At 45.6% G+C, this 18,063-nt stretch overlaps 1 protein-coding gene across 1 annotated transcript in view; it reads left to right on the top strand.

Annotated features, from left to right (window-relative positions):
* ppargc1b (peroxisome proliferator-activated receptor gamma, coactivator 1 beta) overlaps positions 1 to 18,063 on the top strand; it is a 74,436-nt gene that overhangs the window by 20,138 nt on the left and 36,235 nt on the right. The gene's annotated exons all lie outside the window — the stretch shown is intronic.

Raw genomic sequence — 18,063 nt, 5'->3', positions numbered from 1 at the left:
ACTCTCCCTACATCTGGTTTACATTTTGTTTAGTCATTAAGCCGTGCGTCCTTTGTGTGATTGTGTGATTTCATGTGACGTCGGTGAACTCGGCCTGATGACCACAGATAGTTTCTTGAGTTTTTCAGCACTCTAAATATAGATTTTATTGACTTCATTCTCCACTAATGGGTTTGTTTTGTCGCTTTACATTACTGCTATCATAGCACCACACTGGGCTGCCACTGTAGGAAAGCCTTGTGTCTATTTGGGCCAGGCGCTGTGTCTGTGAGCCCTGGGGAGGAGAAACACTTTCCTTAGCCATCAGACCTCGATAAAAAAAAATAGAACCTCTGTGCAAAAACACTGTTTGGAAATCTCATGGAAGCCTGAAATCAGGCGATTAGAGCCCATAAGTGAGAAATTGAGTGTGATATTTTCTCACTTACAAATGAATGACTTCTCTGTTGGCAGACATCATGATTTAAAGCTGTAAAAAAAATCGTTCAGCCCAATCTTTACTTGACAGTTTTCCAGACTAAATCCATAAAACGGCTCTTTTTCAGTCATTTAATTAACATCAACATCAATACAAATGAATTAATTTCTTATTCAGCATGAAAATTCTTGCTTCTAGAGCTCAACCAGTCATTCTGCCATGTTAGTGAGTGTAAACGGAGCTGACGGAACAATTGCTTTGTTTGTGTCATTATTTGTTTTTAATTCATCATTTCCTGGTGGGCAGAAAATCTGACACTGAATTTAATTAAGATACATTTTTCAGCTTGCAAGATCAATAACCCGATATGAAGCTGATACATCCAGCGCAGACAGAAAACTGCACATTTTGCTGCTTTAATATCTGCAGGAATAAAAAAACTCTTAATCAATAGCCCTGATGTCAGGGACGGCCTTCAAACTCCATATAGGTGTGTGGATTATTACATCAGCTGCTTCTCCAGTGAAGTCAGTCCTATAAATAAAAGACAGAGACACACACACGGAGAGATGTGAGGTTCCACCGCTTCAAGCTGAATTCAATAATTCTCTGACATGTCTTGTGTAGTTCTGCTTCTCCGGTCTGTTGTACTTTTACACTTCCAGGTAGTGCCGGCTGCTGTACAGAGAGCAGCGGGCAGGATTCATGGAGCCGACATCATGCCTTATTTATAGCTGCGCTGTTTCCATGTTGTACTGCATAGCGGCATATGCTGCATCTCTCCACCCACCCACCAACCACCACCATGTGTCCTTCAGGCGAGGAGCTCTGCGACCTTCATGACTGCTGTAGATCAGCAGAGGAGGAGAGGAAGGTGAGAGGAATAGGGAGGGGTCAGAGGTAAAATGAGTAGAGAGGTGATGAAGAGGAGAGAGAAAAACAGACACACGAGACACATAAGAAAAAAGAAAGTTGAGGAAAAACAGTCAATGAATGATGACATGAGAGTGAGGATGAGGAGGAGTGAGGCGAAGAGGAGCCTTGATGCATCACTTACTGCACGGTTTCTTCTTTTTAGAGCAGTCTTCATGAAAGTCTGCCTCAGTGCATTTGAATGCAGCTCGCTGTTTGTCAAGCCTCAGAAGCACCCCCCCCTTCTTTCTCTCACTTCTTCTTTTTCCTTTTCACATGTTGGATCCCCATGTGTGTGAGGCTGAGACCTGTGAGTGTGTGTGTGTGTGTGTGTGTGAGGCTGAGACCTGTGAGTGTGTTTGTGTGTTTGTGTGTGTGAGGCTGAGACCTGTGAGTGTGTGTGTGTGTTTGTGTGTGTGAGGCTGAGACCTGTGAGTGTGTGTGTGTGTGTTTGTGTGTGTGCGGCTGAGACCTGCGAGTGTGTGTGTGCTGAGGGGGTCATGTGGGGACAGCACAGCCTGCCAGTGTCGTCATCTTCCTCACCACTTTGGCTGCTGCAATAGAGACGATTCACAGATTTGAATGAGGAGGGAGATAATTAATAGTGTTTATGCATGTGTTTGTGTGTGTTTGTGTGTGTGTGTGTGTGTGTGAGAGGAGGGAGAGGAGAGAGAGGGCCAGTTCTGCAATGCCACTGACCGTCTCCAAGGAGATGCAGGAGGTGAGAAAAGCAGCCATTATGGCGTAGTAAACCTAAGAAATGTCACTGTCTGAGTGTGTGTGTGAGGTGGTGGGTGTATAAGTCAACCATTTACCTGCATTTTTGTTGCCTAGCAACCCGGTGTATGCGTCCATCATTGAGAGTGGAGAGAGAGAGAGAGAGATGCAGGTATCCCAGGTGTGTTTGGGAGAGCCCGGTTTGACAGCGGGGTGGAGTGTGTGTGTTTGATTGTCAACCGTCTTCTTTCATTTGTTTATTGCACCCTTTCATTTTCCTCATTCATTCATCCACTCAGCTTTTATTCCTCCTTCCTCTTGGCTTCCTTCCTCTCTCCTCTCTCTCTTTCTTTCCTTCTTTTTATTCCTTGCACCCTGCTTCTTCCTTTCTTCCTCTCCTCCTGTTTAATTTCGACAGACTGCAGCTCACTGAATGACGGCCTTTGTGTCTCATTAGAATGAATGAGTGTGGATTAAAGGTTTATTGTTGTTAATTTAAACATAAGGTCTGTTTGAAGAGAGCTCTTCATATTAAACAGTGTTGCATCCGTCACATGACACTGACGTTAGTCAGCTCTGAATTTTCATTAAATATTCGCACCAGGAGCTTGTAGCTGTTGTAATGGTAAAAGAAATAAAAATGGTTGCTTAATATTGAAGAATGGAACTCTCCAAACTCTGAAATATTCAGGTCAGTTTCGAGGAAAACTCTTGAATATCTTATGTTACATAAAAAGTTTATCTACTGAGGATCCGAGTGATTCAAAAGTACACGTTCCAACACAGCTGGAGCTATAATGAGGCTCTGATGAAGCATAATCTATTGACTTTTCATTAATAAATACTGCATTTAATCAACATAATGCTGGTGAGAGCAGCGAGTGTTCAAGTTGAAGATGATTCCTTCCTTCCTGTTAACTATAGCATGAATCCTGAGGATTTTTTTTTTTCCCACCTGGAAGATTAGTTGTTGTTAAACAAACGCACAAAAGCACACAAATGCACAATAACACAAATTTTCCTGTGCAGGCTTCAGGTGATGGGATTGTTTTTTATCCTGATAATGGAGGCATATTAGTAATCAAACAATTGACATTTCTGCTTCAGCTGTTAGAAGTACCATAATTAACAGTGGGTACAGACCGACTGTGTGTGTGTGCGTGTGAGTGTGTGAAGGTTTGTGTTGGCGTCCGGCCAGCAGTGGGAATTACAGGTTATTTGTCAGAATAGCTGTTAGCTGACTGGAGGGATGTGTGATGGAGGCTTTGAGTCCTGTTTTGGGGGTCTTTGTTAATTATGTGTGTATAGATGTGTGTGTTTGTATAATAATACCAGACAAATACAGACTTTAGCATTTTTATTTTGACTCTTGGTAGTTGTGTGCCCCCTCCCCCACCCACCCACACTCATACAGCCTTTTTTGCCCCTCCACTAAAAGCTGCAAATCTCCCCCCTCACCCAAACATTGTCTCGCTCTAATCCCTCCGGACTGACTGGTAGGTGCAGTCTAGGACATGCAGGAAGCACAGTGCAGATGCAATTTCATAGTTGATGTGTTTCATTTTCATAAATTCATTGCAATGATCTAATGCTGCACTAAAAGCAACAAGACAACAAGTAAATGGACCTGCAGAACACATGTGGTCCCAGGTGGAGCCTTCATAAGCCTGGCAGCTAAAGATTAGCTCTGTGCAGGCTGTAGGCGCCCGTTAGCCGTAACCACGCTAGCCCCATATGGCTAAAACAAGGCTAAAGATTAAAGGTGCATGTGTTAAGACCATAAACAGATAAAAAGAAATGAAAACAAAATGTACCGCATGAGTGTGTTTCCTGATTCTGCTCAGCCTGAACGATCGGCCAATCACAGAGCACGCTGAGAGCAATGTTGCCGCAAAAAGTTGTGGTTGCCTTGAGAGCAGATGGCTCTGCCGTCTGTCTCCACATTAGCAAGACACTGATGAGATGAGTCAGTTAACACACACACACACACACACACACAGTTACCCTGCGCGTGTGTGTGTTTCTTTTGTTCTCTGTGCACTACCTGGCTGTGTGTGTGTGTTATTGCATGCAGTCTCCTCTGTTCTTCTTCCTCTGAGACAGCAGGGAACATCGCTGACTCACACTGTCCAACACACACACACACACACACACACACACACACACACACACACACACACACACACACTGACAGTAATACGAATGGCGGGGACACAGAAGCTGGCGGGAATGCAATAGCTTTTTTCTTGATAGAAAATTAAACTCTTTCTGATTGAAAGCTGTTTTTTTGAGCGGCGAGTCAAAAACAATCAAACTCTGGGGAGAAAAACATCTGTTTGTTTGTGTGTGTGTGAAAGATAACATATTCAGCTCTATACAGTTTACCAGTGGTTCTCAACCGGGGGGTCGTGGTGGACGCTCTCCCTGGGGGCGGGAGGGGCAATAAAATCACAGACTCACTGGCTGTTGGTACAGAGGAGATGCAGCAGATTCCCCTCATATGCAAGCGGGTGGACAATTATTTATGACACTCAAACAAATCAACCATGCAGATTCAGGAGTCTGAACTGCGTTGAACCAGCTTTGGGGGGGTCCTGGTTTTGCAAAAGGTTGAGAACCCCTGCAGTATGCAGTGGAGTGCTTCAGATAGCCGCTGCTCTCATGATGCATTTGAAGGATGTGAGGAGAAAAAAATAAATCCATGATGGATAAATTTTTTTAAGAAGCTTGAATCTAATATTCAACACACACATCCAGAGGAGAGATGGGCCGTTGAGTTGAACTCTGGGGTGCACCGATCGATCCGCGCTCATGAGGATTGTGGGTTTTGTGGATCAGATTTGAGATGAGGTTGTTGTTGGATTTATTTAAGCAGCAGGAGTTTGCTGTTGTTCACAGACACCTGCTCATGACATCCAGTAAATGTTTCCTCTGTTTGAGGGAAAAATGAGACCACGGGCGAGTACAGTCTGATTTCCTGAAATTACTGAATCAATGTTATCTGTAACAGTGAAATGACTAAGACCTTAGTATGTCTTGGTACTCGGTCACAGTACTCAGTTCTTTTACCAATAAAAAACATTAAAGCGTTACACAATAATGTATTTTTGAAGGAGTAATCTCATTAAATTCACTGTTGTGAGAAAATCAGTGCCACTCTTAAGTTTGTGCACCAAGCATGAAGCTACTGAAGTAGCCTGTTAGCTTTTCTTAGCATGAACAGGTCAACACTGTCTGCGTGGAAATGACCTGAGAATGAACAACCAATCTTTATGTATCCACCATGTTCTTAAGTCCTGCTGCTACCTGAGAAAAATGGGGGAACAGTTTGCTGCACGTTAGATTGTCTCAAAAGTTTGATGTAAATTGTCAAATTATGACATTTTTCTGCACCTAGCCTAGAAGTTTTAATGCCTCACCAAACTGTGTGTGGCGACACAAATCGCAGCTAACCTGAGATTCTTCAGGTTCTGACCACAGAGGTGTTGTGTAACAGAAGCGTTGTGTTGTGTTGTTTTGTGAAGACATGACAATTGACCTTTCCGTAAAGGCCACCAGCAGGAAGCTAAGCAGTGAAGTTATTGTGTATTTTGCAGGCATGTACTGTAATATATTAAAGGTTATGTCACCACATTTTTGCAAATATAGATTCAGTGCAAATTATGGTTATTCTGAAATGTCAGGCTGCAAAAAAGACTCCAGGACTGCTGCTGTTAAGCTAAGCTAAGAGTTGATTTCTAGTAAGTAGACTGTAGCTGTGGACTGTGAAGCTGCACACACAAGATTAATACTAGTTGACACTAAAAAAAAAAGAGCGTACCCTCACCTAAAGTGACCTCAGTGTGCCGGCACAGAGAGTCCTGCTGCTCAGGCAGCTGCACCTGCAAGCAAATCTGAAAGATGTAGGCGCAGGCGAGTCTGAGGCGAGGTGTGTCGTCGCTGCTGACTGCCTCTAATGTTTTACAGTGCTGTCAGTTCTGTTAGGGGGTCCAGACTCAGCGTGCTGTGTGTCCCATTAAAACACTACTGTTACTTCTACTGCTGTGTATTTACTGCAAAACTGATTATACAGCTGCTTTCTGCTGCCAGGAACCTGAAAGAGTGTGTGTCTGTGTGTGTGTGTGTGTGTGGAGAGAGGAATACACTGTCAAAATGAACGTGCCGACTTTTTAAGTCTTGGCCATGAGCCATTATTACTCAAAGGGTTGCTTAACAGGTGTGGTAACTCTTAACCTCAGCGCAGCGCCCCCTGTGATCTCTGGCGCCCCTCGGTGGGGACCTCAGATTGGGGCCCAGTGGCTTAACACACTGAGCTGTAAATTTGAGGTGTGTGTGTGTGTGTGTGTGTGTGCATACTGGGAATGATAAGCCTTTTATTGCCTATTTATTAGATCTTTATACAGCGCTACAGAGATGTAGAGATGCCAGCGGGAGCAGGAAAACAGCTGATGATGAACTCCACTGAGTTTTTCAGTAACTATAAATGAGCAGTCTAACTTTATTATCAGCCGGTGGCTCACTGGTTAATGAAACTGTAAAATTTGTTGACATTTAATTAAGAAAAATCAATAAGTATCCCATGCAGCAGCGTGCACCTGATGCTACTTTGTCATAAACCTGGAATTAAAGATCATAAAAACTTTCCAAGAATTTCTTTAAAGTGGGGACAGAGCCAGAGCATTCCAAAATATTCTTGGCTGCCATTCCACTCATGATGTGGAGGAAGAAGAGACACGTAGCCAATACCAGTTGGTGTCCCGGGGACGCATCACATGCGAGGTCGCTCCCTGTGATCTTTCTTTAGCTGGCTGTTCAGCAGTTATTCACAGCCAAAGGTCAGCTCAGATCGCAGCGCCGCTCTCAGAGCGGGGCATGCTGACCGTGAGGACACAGGTAGGTCAGAGCAGGTCCAGGTTAGCAGTGAATACTCATACATGTTTGAGCCAAAGGGGGTCAGGCAGCCTGTTGTCATTGATCCTCCTCCTCACTCACAGTGCATCACTTCCTGTTCAGTTTTTTTTTTATTGTGGATTATCTTCACAGTATAGAAAAGCTTATTCTGGTTATGTAAGCTCTTTAAATGTGCCGAGTCAACAGCTGCAGCAGCTGAGCATGTGCGACATCTGTGAGGTTTCACTGTAACACCAGCTCCTCTGGGCCGAATGGTGAGGCAGTGTGCGTTTTCTGCAAATGTATGTGTGGTGTTGTGTACATCTATGCTGATGCCCCGAGTGTGTTTTGCAGTAAATGTTAGGGGAAGTGTGAATGTGTGTGTGTTTGTGTTTGTAGGAGGCGTTTTTGTTTTGCCTCGGGGTACGTCAGCTGCCGGGATCGAACCTGTGACCTTTCTGCTGGTAGACAGGCTGGACTGTTGCATCAAAATAAATGGGAGTCAATGGGAGACAAGCAATGCAACCCTGAGGCCTGTTTGTCTGTCTGTGTGTGTGTGATTGAAAAGACCACTGCCACAGCTCAACAAGCCGACAGCAGTGTGTGTGTGTGTTTCTGAGTCACCCAAAAAACAGTTGGAAAAAGTGTGTGTGTGTGTGTGTGTGTGTGTGCAAGCCGCTTGGGACAGCTGTTTCTCACTGTGTCCTTTTATACCCCACACCGTGCTCTCTTCAACACACTCTCACGCACACAGACCCCAGCAGCCCTGTGTAAAGGTCAGAGCTCCACCCCTCCAGGCCGCTCTACAGTTACAAAACAAACCCCCCCCCTCTTCCCAACTCCCAACATAAACTGCCCGGGGAAGAGGAGGAGGCACGTTAGGGGACAGTGACACCCCAAACCTTTACACAGCCTGTCACACACACACACAAATACACACACTGTTTAAAGCAGGCATAGAATGACAGTGTGTGATCCAGGATAGCTCCAATGCTAGAGCCTCTCACCTCTCACTCTTTGTGTGTGTGTGTGTGTGTGTCATGACAAAAAGCAGGAAGTGTTGGTCAAAGTTCTGCAGATGTTTAGAAGCATGTCTGTGCCTCTGTTCCCTGAGGAGGGATGAAGAGCAGAGGGAGAGAGAGAGAGAGATGATGACCGGGGCTGCAAAAATAACTTCCATATTTAGACTCAGAGGAAGAAAGAGAAAGAGAGAGAGAGAGGCCTGTGAGATCCTGTGAGAGACACATTACAAACACAGCATCACTGGTTGTAAAGTTCTTCTACTATACAGTCCTGAAGGTTCACCCATCGCCCTGTGAGAGCTGTTTGAGGCTCAAAACCAGCCTGTCAGGAACACATGATGTTACTCAGCGTTCTGTTCCCACCTCTCTCTCTCTCTCTCTCTTTGTCTCTCTGCCTCGCTGGTATTGATGTTTGTAAATGAATACTTGTCAGATTCAGAGTCTGTACTTAGAACACAGACACACACTCTATCTCTGCTTCACCGTCCCTTTTAACCTCTCTCACTCATTAGCTGCTCGCTGACCTCTCACACTGAATGTCATGATCCTCCTTCAGAAAGTTCAGGAGTCTAAAGATCAAATGAAACAGTCGATAGGAATTCCGAGAAGTCAGCTTTTATCCTTGTTGTTCTCGGTAACCTTTTGAATTATATAGCTGTGCATTTTCAGGAACAACAGCGGTTACATCACAAGTAGAAAAACACAGTGATAACACAGGCCACGTATGCATGTTTTGATTTGTGTAGGTTTAGAGGTTGAGTCTTTTGTTTTGCTGTCTTGCTGTTGGAGAGAACCTTGAGATCACAAACAAACCCTCCTCACCAGTCTTCAAGTGACGCGCTTGTGTCTGCAGATCAGCATCATCTGAGGAGGTCATCTTGGTGTTATGATGTGATGGCAGTGAGAGGCGGCTCAAGACAAACATCGTCTACCTACATGCTAACTGCTACCTGCTAGCTTTCAGAGATTCTTAGCTCATTTGGATGGTTCTGTGGAGTCGGGACTATTTAACAGGCTGAATTCCACCGAAAGTTTGAGAGCCTGAAACGTGACCTCCTCCTACAGCAGGACCAAAGGTTTGCAGATATTGAAGGATGTGATATTTTCTTTCCCTGCAGGCAGCCATTAGTTTCCATTCACTTCCACACAGAATAAAAACCAACTTGCAGAGATTTAAAAAGGCGATCCATCACACTGAGCAACATGTCCCGTGCTATTTTTGTCACAGTTACTGTTGTGTGCGGTGATGCAGTGGAAAGCTTTCAGGTGAAAATTAGGAAAAAAAAAACATAGAAGCTAAGATCCTGCATGAGTTATTGAGCTGGGTGTGTTCGTTTCTCCTCCCTCTCCCTCCCTCTCTCTCTCTCTCTCTCTGACTCGGTGTTTTCCTCCTGTCAGTTGTTCTCCTTGCACCGTTAAGGAGTCGTGACTGGATGGATGCAGGATGGAGGGATGGAGGGATGGAGAGGGAGGAGCTGGAGGAGAGAAGGAGAGGAAGGAGGGTGTGTCGTGATGCTCAGCTTCACCTCTCTGCTCTGCAGCACAGGACAGCAAGAAAGGGATGGGAAGGAGGAGAAAAGAGGAGGATATGATGGAGGAGGAGGAGGATGGTGGAGAGGTTAAAGAGCGCCATGGTGGAAAAGAAGGAAAGAGGAGGAAGAATGTTAAGTATGGGATGAAAGGATGGAGAGGAAGAAGGATGGGAGTGACAGGGAGGAGTTGGGGGCAAGTTTGCAGACGCACCGAGAGCTGCATGAGAATGAGATGAGACAGGACGCACACACACACACACACACACACACTGAGTCGTGATGCATCTGCTAGATGAGCCATTAGATCAGGTGACCGAGGTTTGCGCCGTTACCTTTTACCTGCTTCTCCTCTTCCATTTCTCCATCTCATCACCTCTTTCCTTTCTTTGTCTTTTTGCTCTTTCCTTCATATTCTCCCTGTCTGCCTTTCTTTTATTTGAGTCTCCAGTAATGAAACTCGTCACTGTTCACACTAATAGAGCGACTGTGATACAGAAAGGCCATAAATCAACCCTGTGTGTGTGTGTGTGTGAGAGAGAGAGAGAGAGGGAGAGGGAGAGAGACCGGACCATTTAGGTTCATCTGACACATAAGAGCTTAATCTGCCTGGATACAGCACCTGGATCACACACACACACACACACACACACTGTCCTTCCTGGGTCTGTGTGTGTCAGAACAGGTGTGCATTATCCAAGCTGCTGTAACATTAGACACTTACTGTCATTGTCTCTGTGTAAAGGATACCAAACTGCTGACCAACCTGCTAATCCTGAAGACTGGATGTGTGTTTGGGGGTGTATTTTTGACGTCCTGGGAAAATGCATGTGCTAAGCACTTATGTGTGTGCAGGTGTGTGTGTGTGTGACAGCTGCTAGCCTGGTTCGCTAGCAGCATACACAAAGTGCGTCCTTTTATTTTCCCACCTGTCAAGGTCTAAGGCTAATGATTTCTTTCTTCATCCTACACACAGTATATGGATTATTTCCTTCAATTTATCATCAGGAATATTTAAAGATTAGGATTAAAGTGAGGTCATCATTTACAAATTTTGTCCCAAATAAAGAAAATCGTCTCTTCATGGAGGAATCGGTGGACGAGGAGCTCATATGGGAAATGCAGTCTTAATTCCATCAGTGAGATAAGGATTTCCCATCACCTCGCCTCTGTTTGTTTACAGCAGTTAAACAAAGGTGTCATAATTAATTTAGCTGTGATAAGCTGATATAGGATGCTGCGTTTGATGATGCTAGCCCCTCTAAAACCTTTAACCGCCGTTTCTCCTCAGCCCTCCTACCGCGCCGTTCGCATGCAGGGCTGTGCTTATCTACACATTTCCTAGAAACCTCACGACGACCTTGAGGAGCTGGTGGTGTGTGTCTGTTGCCTGTGTGTGTGTGTGTGTGAGAGAGAGTTGCCGAGCTGTGATAAGGCTTTTCTATTAGTTACAGCTAGCTAGGCCCACCCTGCTGTAGGGGAACACGTTCCATTAGGACTGGATTGAAACTATAGGATTTACTTATTCAAATGAGCTGCTTGGATCACTGATAGTGGGCATGTAGCACTGTGTGTGTGTGTTGGGGGGGGGGGTGTCCACTTACTTATGCATAAAAAAGGTATTTTTAACTTTGCACGTGAGTGTTAGATTGATGCCTGTGTGTGCGTGTGTGTGTGTGTGTCTGGCATCACATTACCACTCTGTAATGAGAAGCCCGACGACCAATCTTCACGATGCAGCTTCGCACTATAATCTGCAGGCTCAACCGGCGGAGAAATCACAATCAGCTGCTATTTGTCTTACACACACACACACACACAGGTTTGTTTATGTTTTTGTGGGAGAGCAAACAGGATGTGATTAGGCATGTAATTAGCTGTGAGTGCTCAGGTTTTCATCAGGTTTATGCTTCTGTTTGTTACAGAGATGCTGTAGTCTGATGGGCGAGAGACATAGAGATACACTGTGTGAGTGAGAGAGAGAGAAAGGGCAGGGTGGGTGCATCACAGATTTTCTTGGATAAGTCTGATCCATCTGCTTTGTCCATGTGGTCGTCTCATCCCAAGGTCGACCTTGTCAAGAGTTGACTGACTGACTGACTGATTGATTGATTAGGCCAAGGATTCATTAATTGATAAATTGATTGATTGGCAGATGGATGAAAGACTGAGACACCAGTCACTCCACCAAAACAGTACACGCACACTTGGAAGACAATAAAAAGGCTGGAAAACAAAGCAGGCAGCTTCTCAGCTCATTGCTTCCCTCCGCCGTCGTCTGCAGGATCTCTGCCTCTCTGATACGTGTCAGATTTCAGCTGTGAAATGATCATGATGATGCATGTTTTACCGCCTTTTCCAGGATTTTAGTCCGTCACCTAAAAAAAAGTTTCCCCCCAGAGGCTGTGTGTGTGTGTACACTCAGGTCGTTCCGCACACTGAGGCATTATCTAATTTGACTCTTGATAATTGATTAAGGGGCCGCTGCTGCTGGTGACTCAGTGATATCATATTACGGGGCCGCAGGATCGTATTTCCCCACCGTGTGCCCTTGCTTCTTCCTCCTCCTCCTCCTCCTCCTCTGCGGCTCTGCTGGTCAGACGTTATATAGAACCTGTCCTTTAGAACAAGCAGAAAGTGTCCTGCAGCATCTGTCCTTTTATTTTGCAGGCACCGTTGTCAGAAGGCAGGAAGGACGGCGCAGCGGCAGCAGACGCCGCGGCCGGCCGGTCCACAGGCCAGACGCTGCTGCGCTGAATGTTTACAGACATGTTCAGAATTAGATTTTTGAAGTTTTTAATTTCATTTTAATTGAAGCAACATTAGTGAAATATATTTTTCTGCTCATTTGTGCTGATTTAATTTCATTCATCTATTAAAAACCAAAAAAGCTAATGAGAAAATGTGGCTAATTTGATCAGATTTAATTAAATCTGATCGGCCGGGACGAGGGTCAGGACTGTCTGACACGAGGAGAGTTTAAATAAAAGTGAAGTAATCTGATTGGCCGACCTGTCGCTGCTGAATTAGGGTCAGCTGAACTGATGGATTTGGAGTTTCAAAATGAGTGTGGTGAGCCATTAGCCGGGTGATTAGCCGGGTCACTGAGTTGTGATCGGGGAAAGATGCCCGTCGTGTACCCAGCCAAAGATTTACGTGCTAAAAGTAAAGATGTTCGGTCTGTTTGTGTAATCTCATGCTGACTCCATGTATCAGGGCTGTGGAGCAGCCATGTTTGTGATGGAGCTACTAAAGCTTTGCTGTGCAGACTTAGCATCCTCCTCCGCTACACTCGTACCATCATTAACCCCCCCCCCCCCCCCCCCCCCCCCCCCCCCTGCTGGCCTTTGACCCCGCCTCTGCTATAAGGTTTACTTTGATTTTTTTCCAATCCTGTTAAGAGCTTTGCAAACTCTGACCAGCTAAAAAGATAGACAAGAGGGGCCGGAGGGTTTTAACAGATATAGATTATTGGAGCGCGATCACTTACATTTTACTGGAAGTTATTGAAATCTGTTAAAGTTCCAGATAATCCGGGCTTTGTGAAGCGAGGTGCATAATTTGCAGGAATAATAAGTGTCATGCTTCCAGACCATCCACAGCATGTGACAGGAAGAGCAGAGAGAGGGGCGAGGGGAAAGATGGAGGACAATGAGGAGCGGGCCGTTGCAAAGGTTGATGGGTATTCCTGTTTGCGGCTAACCTAATGAGCTCCTCGCTGTGAGTGATTGGGGGGTTTGACCTTGATGCCTCATGTGCAGGAGGTGTGTGTTACTGCATTCATTCAAAAATGAGGAAGAGACTTTGGAGGTCCTGCCGAGAAGAGGAGGCAGAGGGATGGAGGACAGGAAGAGGTGGATGATGTGTTGAAAGCAACGCTTCAGTCGAGTGTGTAGTTTTGGACAGCAAGCCGATGCAATCTGCTAGTTAGCTGGGATCAGCTCCACCGCTAATTGCTAACAAAGCTATTGAGAACGCCTTCAGATACACTGATCTCACTGTGATGGATTCAGTCCTGAGGGTGCAGAGAGTGCAGAGCAGCTTCAGGCGCTGCACCCAAAAAACACACACAGAGAGGTTGACTGCTCAGCGATAACAAACAAAATCATCCCTGAACCCTTTAAGACCCAAACCTGTCACTGTCAGCCAGTTTGAAGCAGAACAAACTCTTTTAACTCTCCGATAGTCCCTGAAGGTGTCATGCATGACGGAAAATACGATCTCAAAATCTAACCAAATCTAAAATCCCCCAAAATATCCTGACTGAGTATTAAAAAAACAAACAATAGTGCAGCAGCTTGGAAGCCATGTTGGACTCACATGTGATCAGCAGTCATGTGACAAAAACTCTGAGAGGTTTTGTCTGATTTGCAGGTGTTAAACAGTTTATGTGCATAAATACATAAAAGTGTTTTAATGTGAGGATCTCTCTTAGTGACTCGTACTTATGGATTCCAGAATGTCTTTTTCATGATTTCTGTCTTTCTTACTGCACGGAGGCATATTTGAATCTCCTCTGCTGCTCTGCAGAGAGGCATGGAGGTGATGGACTTTTTATATTACAGTGAAATATGCGCCCACGGTGACTGCAGGTGTGACAGGAAGTGAAAAAGGCCTAGAAACGGCTTGCTGTTCGGAGGGTTAACGCTCTCCACAGACAGGTTTATGAGTGATAATGTGAAATGCAGGAGTGACGCAGGATAAAAGCAACGTTTGCCGCTGTGCTGAGAAAACAGACATTACAAACGGGAACAAATGTGCGCACAAAGAGGACTCTAATGGATTGATGGGCAGAGAGCAGGGGGGTTCTCGGTGCGTTGGAATTGGATACTGGGACGGCTAGACACCTGAGAGTGGAACATGGTGGAGGCTGAGGGTTAAAGCCTGTTCAGGGGCAATTTAATCAACAGAGGTCTCTCACAGGGAATTTGGAAAGTGGTTACCAGTGCTTAAAGAGATTGCCGGTGCAATTGTTGGGGGGAGTGATGAGGAAAAGAGGACACAGAGGACACTGTGATGAGACAGCCTGCACTTCAAATACAAATGAGCTTTTAAATCCGGATATCAGTTTTACAGTTCAACATCAGATTATTGAACAGATTATTCATCTGCATCACTTATTAACGACCTGCTCTGAAGTTTTTCTGTTGTAAATTTGACCCAGCTCTCCCTGAAAGTGAAACCAGCTCAATCCTCTTAAACTCTTGAGTGTCTCTGCGCACACTCTGAGCCACCTGACCCTCCTTGTCCTTTTTTTTTCCATTCAGCACCCACGTCGACCTGTTTTTCTTCTTCTTCTTCTTGTTTTTTAACCTTCTCTCCATTCTGTTCTCACACGGAAGCGTCGCCCCTGAATGAACCCGGCTGGCAGGGCCTCCACACTGTCTTAGAGCTGCCACCAGCACTCCTTATTTCTGAGCTTTGAATCGGCTTTCCCCCTCCGATCCCATTACCCGACAGGCCGGCTCCCTGCAGAGTCAAGACGGCAGCTCTCCTCTCCCTTCAGCCCACCGTTCTGTCTAGTTTTCATCCCTCTGTCATCGTTCGTCTCCAAACTGTCACTCCAGACTTTTCCTCGGGTCTTTGTGGCTGTGGATGTTCACGCTTTTGACTGCGATGCTGCTGTCGGCCCAGGTTTGCCTTGAGGAGGACGCTAGTGTTACTGATCCCACGTTAAGATGCTTAAAAACATTTTTGCATGGATAAGTTCTAGACATCTTATAGAAAAGTAGTAGTTTCTTATTATTATAAGGTTATATGGTTCTGTAGGACAATATGACCAACACGCCAAATTTTTGTGTGTTTGTAGAAACACAATTCTGTAAAAAACAAAACCTTCTGCAGCTATGAAGCCATGATTGACTCACTTGTGACCAGCAGACGTGTCAAAAAATCTGTGAAATTCTAGCTGATAAAAAAACTGGTTTATGGAAGCTGTAAAAATACAAACACATACAGCATTTCAAGCTCACATTGTTTGTCCACTACTGGTAACGCACGCAGACACACAGGCGTTACTGTTGGTTCTGAGGTCTAAAGATGCTGTTTCCATAGAGGTGCAGAGGAACAAAGAGTCCACGCTGACTGAGAGTGAGTGGAAAAACAGCTTACATGAAAAAAACAATTAAAACTGGAATTATTTTAATATGTGCTGTTAAACTGAAGAGGAGCGTTGGGCTCTGTGGTGTATCCCGCCCAGCATCTGTCAGCCCTGCCCTTCACTCGCTCCTTTGATTGGCTGCAGCTTTATCCATCGGCCAGTGGAACAGTACGATTTAGCCTTGACTGCTAATCTGACAACAATTAAGCGGGGTGCTTAGCGGAGAGGTGAGGATGGTGAGCAGAATGGGCGTCCTCCTGGACATGCTCAGGGAAGTTATGTATGCCCGACAGATGAATCGATCAGCAGATGCATCTACATGCAGCTGACGTAGCCGGAATGCATCCCGACTGCATTTAGCAAAACAGCAGAGCTGCACACTGGTCTGCTGTAAAGGCTGTTAGGCTTACTGTGTGTATTTCCATCCCTCCATCATTAGGCTCTTACATCCAAGGGACAGGCGAGGGTTCACCTGGGCCGCCACTTCCAGATTTAGCCTCTGCGCCTTGGCTGCCAGGCTTCCTAGCTGAGGGACGGTGGGGGGAGGGATAGAGCCAGATTAGGTTGCAGAGTGACAGAGGTTGGCTGGAGGTGAGATCAGTGTAACGGATCTCCCAGCAGGAAGAGAGACACATAGACAGACTGGATTCTGTACCGTCAGTAACCCAAAGACACCTCAAATTAAGCAAAGAAAGTGACTCAGTGGGAGGTTTGTCTGAGCTCTCTGCAGTGTGAACACATCTGAAACTGTTAAAAACTGGAGCTTCTTTTAATCCAAAACGTTGTTATCGCTCGACCCCACCCGCTGTCTTACAAACCTCAGAGGGTTTCACCTTTCAGATTGTCCACAGAAACAAGAGCAGGGAAACGAGTATCTGATTGAACTCTTTGTTCAATCAGTTTTGTGTGTTTTTGAGTTGAGACTGGAAGCGGCATCCGCAGCACTCAATAACACCTGTATTGACTGGAGACAGAAACCATTAGATTGTGAGTCTACTTGTGTGTGTGTGTGAGAGGCAGAGATACAAAAGATAATGTGTCTGTGAGAGGAAGGAAGAGCAGAGCGTGTGATTGAGAAGTGTGTTTGGGTGACTTCCCGTTCTGCCGCTCCTTCATTGACTGTAATAAAGGAGGTCAGAGGTCACAGGGGTCAGGACAGTTTAAAGGTCTCCTTCAGCTGTCTGCGATGCTACTGATTAGTGTTTGTAAAGATTCTCAGGTATCCAGATCATCTTTGATCTGTAGTGAGTGCAGTGAAGATGTATGATTGTATCTCTAATCAAGAGAGCTTCACCACAAGCTCCACCCAAGCCGTGCTCCATCAGTGATCCAGCACTGAGACTGTACCTAATGATGGACGAGACGTCTGTGACGTCACCCAGGTCCACCTAACCAGGCTGTAAATATGTTTAATGGTGCTGTAAAGTTTTTAAGATGGAGATATGAGGGAACTGACTCGTTGTTGGAGCCCCGTGTGGCCACAGGAGGAACTGCAGTTTTTGTCAGGCCTGGAATATAGCTCACTTCACAAACATGTTCACACTGATCGTGCAGTGAGGATGCTGATCTCATACATAGAAGATGTAGAGCTGGTTTAAGTGTACATATGTGTACTATTGTTTTAGAGAAGAGGATTCATCAAATAGCTGCTGGTTTGTGCTCTGGGGGGGGGGGCTCAGCAGGGCAGGCGTGACTGAGCTGACCCTGCTGCAATCTAAGTGCACACACATACATCCAAACACAAGGACACACAAGTCACACACACATCACTGCAGCACCGGCGATGGGAACAGCCAGTTCTTTACAGCAGCGACCCACTTCCTCCTCATTTGTGCTCATTTGTGCTCAGCACAGCACGCATGCACACACACACGCGCACGCTGACCTCATGACTTACTGACTGACTGCTCGCCTGCAGGTCAGTCAGTGAAATGAACTTTACAGAGAACTGTTTCTCATGCAAACACATCCTCTGTTACTACTGAGGCACATAATAAGAAACACTGGCTGCTAATTCGGCCTTTAATCCATTCATCACATAAATCACTTTATCTGTCATGTAGTAGCAACACTGCATTAGGTCAAGGCCACACACGCACACAGCCGTGTTGCTGGTTGCCACCAGAGCTTGTCTGATTAGACTTGATTGATTCCACAATAATCCTCATTCACTTGCATCATCAAGCTTTAAGATGTGTGTGTGAGTCAGTGTGTGTGAGTGTGTGAGAGTGTGAGGGGTCATCTGTGTCTGGCAGCAGCTCCTCAAGTCACCAGCAGCCTGTGGAAGAACTGGTCATGAGACCCAGGATAGGAGCTAAATATAGACACACACACACACTCAGTGCATACATGCAGCCTCTGAACGAGGAATCAGATGCAGATTTGCATTCTGGGTAGTCTAACCTCCGTTTCCCTCTATTTTCCTGTCCCTCGTTTGTTGCTGATTCCCACCAGGAAGCGAGGAACTGTGGAGGG

The sequence above is a fragment of the Parambassis ranga genome, chromosome 10 (genome assembly GCF_900634625.1).
Source record: "Parambassis ranga chromosome 10, fParRan2.1, whole genome shotgun sequence".
NCBI lineage: Eukaryota > Metazoa > Chordata > Actinopteri > Ambassidae > Parambassis > Parambassis ranga.
The sequence above is the reverse complement of the archived record's forward strand: the minus strand, read 5'-3'. Positions and strand labels throughout refer to the sequence as shown.